General features: G+C 39.1%; 1 non-coding gene across 1 annotated transcript; it reads left to right on the plus strand.

The window, feature by feature from the left end:
• The first annotated feature begins 595 nt into the window (after nt 1–595).
• Nucleotides 596–668, plus strand: TRNAT-UGU (transfer RNA threonine (anticodon UGU)). Its single transcript has one exon. It is a non-coding gene; the product is annotated as a tRNA-Thr (tRNA).
• The last annotated feature ends 5166 nt before the right edge of the window (nt 669–5834 follow it).

Genomic DNA, 5834 nt, shown 5'->3' on the forward strand with positions numbered 1-5834 from the left:
CCAAACAACGAGTGTGAAAACACTCTTATGCGCATGTTTGGCGTCACGTAGCACGTGAACTTATTATGAGCGGGCAGCTGATTAATTGTCCCTCTTATACAACCTAAACACACCAAGTCTGCCAGTACGAGACCCTCGTTCAATGAAAATAAGGGTTAGAGCATCGAACGCGTAATTCGAAGGTCGTAGGTTCGATTCCTGCTTACAGCTGGTAATTTTTTCATCCACTTTTCTTTCTTCTTATTTACATTCCATTAATGTTAATAACTTCCCCTGTACATTCCTTGGCATTACTGTCTGTTATATCTCATTATTATTGTGTTAAAAAAACACGGAAAAACGAGCCCTTAGGTATACACTTCTTTCCCTTATTTCATTGAACGAGGGTCTCGTACTGGCAGACTTGGTGTGTTTAGGTTGTATAAGAGGGACAATTAATCAGCTGCCCGCTCATAATAAGTTCACGTGCTACGTGACGCCAAACATGCGCATAAGAGTGTTTTCACACTCGTTGTTTGGCTTATAGATGGCGCTGACTGTCGCTCCTACTTCTAAATTCACAGATAAACATAAAAAAGTGGACGGAGGGAGTGCCGCTGTAATAGCTCAGTGGTTAGAGCATCGAACGTGTAATTCGAAGGTCGTAGGTTCGATTCCTGCTTACAGTTGGTAATTTTTTCATCCTCTTTTCTTTCTTCTTATTTACATTCCATTAATGTTAATAACTTCCCCTGTACATTCCTTGGCATTACTGTCTGTTATATCTCATTATTATTGTGTTAAAAAAACACGGAAAAACGAGCCCTTAGGTATACACTTCTTTCCCTTATTTCATTGAACGAGGGTCTCGTACTGGAACTTGGTGTGTTTAGGTTGTATAAGAGGGACAATTAATCAGCTGCCCGCTCATAATAAGTTCACGTGCTACGTGACGCCAAACATGCGCATAAGAGTGTTTTCACACTCGTTGTTTGGCTTATAGATGGCGCTGACTGTCGCTCCTACTTCTAAATTCACAGATAAACCCAAAAAAGTGGATGGAGGGAGTGCCGCTGTAATAGCTCAGTGGTTAGAGCATCGAACGCGTAATTCGAAGGTCGTAGGTTCGATTCCTGCTTACAGTTGGTAATTTTTTCATCCACTTTTCTTTCTTCTTATTTACATTCAATTAATGTTAATAACTTCCCCTGTACATTCCTTGGCATTACTGTCTGTTATATCTCATTATTATTGTGTTAAAAAAACACGGAAAAACGAGCCCTTAGGTATACACTTCTTTCCCTTATTTCATTGAACGAGGGTCTCGTACTGGCAGACTTGGTGTGTTTAGGTTGTATAAGAGGGGCAATTAATCAGCTGCCCGCTCATAATAAGTTCACGTGCTACGTGACGCCAAACATGCGCATAAGAGTGTTTTCACACTCGTTGTTTGGCTTATAGATGGCGCTGACTGTCGCTCCTACTTCTAAATTCACAGATAAACCCAAAAAAGTGGATGGAGGAAGTGCCGCTGTAATAGCTCAGTGGTTAGAGCATCGAACGCGTAATTCGAAGGTCGTAGGTTCGATTCCTGCTTACAGTTGGTAATTTCTTCATCCACTTTTCTTTCTTCTTATTTACATTCCATTAATGTTAATAACTTCCCCTGTACATTCCTTGGCATTACTGTCTGTTATATCTCATTATTATTGTGTTAAAAAAACACGGAAAAACGAGCCCTTAGGTATACACTTCTTTCCCTTATTTCATTGAACGAGGGTCTCGTACTGGCAGACTTGGTGTGTTTAGGTTGTATAAGAGGGACAATTAATCAGCTGCCCGCTCATAATAAGTTCACGTGCTACGTGACACCGAACATGCGCATAAGAGTGTTTTCACACTCGTTGTTTGGCTTATAGATGGCGCTGACTGTCGCTCCTACTTCTAAATTCACAGATAAACCCAAAAAAGTGGATGGAGGGAGTGCCGCTGTAATAGCTCAGTGGTTAGAGCATCGAACGCGTAATTCGAAGGTCGTAGGTTCGATTCCTGCTTACAGTTGGTAATTTTTTCATCCACTTTTCTTTCTTCTTATTTACATTCCATTATTGTTAATAACTTCCCCTGTACATTCCTTGGCATTACTGTCTGTTATATCTCATTATATATATATATATATATATATATATATATATATATATATATGTACATTATAAAGAGTCTGGCTTCGGTTGCCGTAGAATTAAGGAAAAATAAGTATACGCCTCTAAAAAACTGTATATTGGTGACGTTTTGATCGGAGACCGATCTTCGTCAGACGAAACTTAGTAGGCTCCGAAGCGTTTTTATGCCAACTTCCAGCCAAGCGAGGGAAAAAAAAGGGAAAAAAAAAACAAAAAAGAAAGCGAGAGAAAAAGAAAAATCTACATATACCAGTAGGCCACTGGTATATGTAGATTTTTCTTTTTCTCTCGCTTTCTTTTTTTTTGTTTTTTCCTTTTTTTTCTCTCGCTTGGCTGGAAGTTGGCATAAAAACGCATCGGAGCCTACTAAGTTTCGTCTAATGAAGATCGGTCTCCGATCGAAACGTCACAAATAAACAGTTTTTTAGAGGCGTATACTTATTTTTCATATATATATATATATATATATATATATATACATATACATATACATATATATATATATATATATATATATATAAGGGAAAGAAGTGTATACCTAAGGGCTCGTTTTTCCGTGTTTTTAACACAATAATAATGAGATATAACAGACAGTATTGCCAAAGAATGTACAGGGGAAGTTATTAACACAATGGAATGTAAATAAGAAGAAAGAAAAGTGGATGAAAAAATTACCAACTGTAAGCAGGAGTCGAACCTACGACCTTCGAATTACGCGTTCGATGCTCTAACCACTGAGCTATTACAGCGGCACTCCCTCCATCCACTTTTTTGGGTTTATCTGTGAATTTAGAAGTAGGAGCGACAGTCAGCGCCATCTATAAGCCAAACAACGAGTGTGAAAACACTCTTATGCGCATGTTTGGCGTCACGTAGCACGTGAACTTATTATGAGCGGGCAGCTGATTAATTGTCCCTCTTATACCACCTAAACACACCAAGTCTGCCAGTACGAGACCCTCGTTCAATGAAAATAAGGGTTAGAGCATCGAACGCGTAATTCGAAGGTCGTAGGTTCGATTCCTGCTTACAGCTGGTAATTTTTTCATCCACTTTTCTTTCTTCTTATTTACATTCCATTAATGTTAATAACTTCCCCTGTACATTCTTTGGCATTACTGTCTGTTATATCTCATTATATATATATATTCAGTTTTTGCCGTACCGGTAAGACAGTACAGTCTAGAGCAAAATTACTGCATTATCAAATATGTTTAAATTATAATTTGGAACTTGATGATTAATGCTTTAATAATAGCAGAGACAGCCCTTCGTCTTCTTTGTCGGGCACTCATGCGCATAGTCAAAGAGAATATCAGTATGCATGCATGTAGCCATATGTTTGTGAATGGTTTGTTCAAGGAGCTTACTTCAAGTTGGAATAAGTTGTATTGTTCTGTAATTTAAGATAAGCTGCTTATCAGCATATTCACATACTAGAACGACTCTGGCAATTTTTCAAGTTTAGGATCAGTTGTAGTGTTTAGATACTTGTTGTTGATCTCTGTTAAATAATAGGCATTCCATTATGAGTATATCTTCAAGAACATGTTGGGAAAAGCCTCCGGTCCCAATCTTTTAGTCGTGTCAATTTTTAGCAACAGCTTATGAACTCCAGCGTGGTTACCTCAAGATCCGACAACGCGTGTTTTGAGCTTTGTATAAAAAGAGGACGAGAACCATGATCTTTGCTTAAGACAAAGGAAAAGTATTTGTTAAAGCCTTTTGAAATGGCGACATGGTCAGTAAAAGTTTGATTATTCCTAATTAATGCTCTAGAGTGAGAAGAAGAGAGAAGTATTGATTTCTAAACTTTTTATCAGTTATCCTTTAAGGACGTTGTTAGCGTCATGTGGTAATAAAAATATCTCGCTTATTTCATTTTTGTCCTTAGCTGAGACATTACCAAAAACACTAATGGATCGACGTGGTTTCACTTGCGCATGCACCGTATGACATGAATTGTGCCACGCGTGTACCAAGGATGCGTCAGGTTATGCTTTACACATTCTTGAGTTCTTGAGGGACGAACTGTGTCGTATAGGTGCGCTCTAAATTATAAAGCTGTTCTATCAACGCATCAACACTGCATATTTCACTGTTTGTCACGAATATACTGAAAGATCATTCTGACAATGCCGCAGTCGCATTATCATTAGCATGCGTGATGTTTTTAATAGTGCTTAATCTCGAGTTACCAGGTTCATGAGTCTTGTTTAAATGCAATAACACACCTTTATGATCAGATAAACTATCTATTATGCGAACTCGAAGCCAAGTTGCAGCAGTTCTTCGTTTGTGAACACAAAGTTCAGGACCGAGTTATTTATGCCTGGGTGTACGCTCAACCACTTGCGTAAAGACGAAAGAAACAGCCTTGTTAATTAGGAAGTCGCACACTGCCTTTTCAAGGCCTGTTAAAGTTAGCAAGTTCCAATCATTACATGAAGCACTAAATCACCTGGAATGATCATTCTGTAAACATTATACTTGGTTACAAGCTATTTATTGTGTAATACAAGAATACATCTTCAGAACTGAGTGGACGATGAGCCGAACCGAATACCATTCCAAATCCAGATAGTTTTACACGACACCAAACGGGCTCATTATTCGGAAGTAAGTTCAGGTAACACTCGAAGTTCAATGCATTTCCTCATGAAAAACAGCATCACCACCACCTTTGCTGAATTGTCTGTCATCTCTTATGACCCAATAAGCTGGCAAATAAAACTCGGAATTAGACATTGTGTTGTTTTGCCATGTTTCCATAAAAGAAGTAACTGAGGGGTGGTGACACGCTGCAAGCCAGTTGAAATTCTGAACCTTGTTAAGCAGACAGTGAACATTTATATAGAAAAGGGTTAGTTACCGTTCAATACCGAGGGGCTCTGTGCCCGGGAAGCGGTGGCGCGGGGAGCCTGAATAATTGTTTTACGAACACTGCCCCACCTGCAGCAAACGCTATTCACTATGAAGAAATCGTATTGCAATTAGCGTTAAATGCCTGTTTACAAATATTCACTGAATCATGCCACAAATTTTTGCGAATTTTCCGTACGGGTGGAGCAAAATCCTTGTTAGTGTATCTGTTGTTTCTCTTCAGCTTTCTTGCGCTCTTAAGAATTTCAAGCTTCGTTATGAAGAGTAGCACCTTACATGGCGCCTCTTTTTCACGCGCCGAGTCTTCGGCGGCGTTCAGTGCCATCGCGTTGACTTCCAATCAGGCAAGGCAGTGATTTCGTCACAAAAGCCAGCAGATAGAGTTTCGGTAGTTTATTGCGTTTCTTTGTTGAGGCACTCAATATTCAGCTTACCCTAGCAGGATTATTTTCAAGGTCATAATTCTTGCGACCAAATTTTTCGACTACAGCTTTGAGGTTTTCATCCGTTACTTCTAGTTCAAGAACACGTAAATCATCATTTGCAGTTGAAGACAACGTTTTGATATTTTATAGACGCTGTTAAAAAGAAGCATCTTTTAGTTTTTTCCAGGAAGCTCCTAACTAAAGCGCGCCTGTCCGGTTGTAAGTTCTGTGACCGTACTTTCTACCATTTTATGTGGGCCAGGGTTTAACTCAACAACACCAGAGAATTCCAACAAGATTCTTAGAGAATGCAAAGGACACAAAAAACACACACAATATGACGAGGGTCTCGCAGCAGCAACAA

Source organism: Rhipicephalus microplus, unplaced genomic scaffold, assembly GCF_043290135.1.
Source record: "Rhipicephalus microplus isolate Deutch F79 unplaced genomic scaffold, USDA_Rmic scaffold_12, whole genome shotgun sequence".
Taxonomy (NCBI): Eukaryota; Metazoa; Arthropoda; class Arachnida; order Ixodida; family Ixodidae; genus Rhipicephalus; species Rhipicephalus microplus.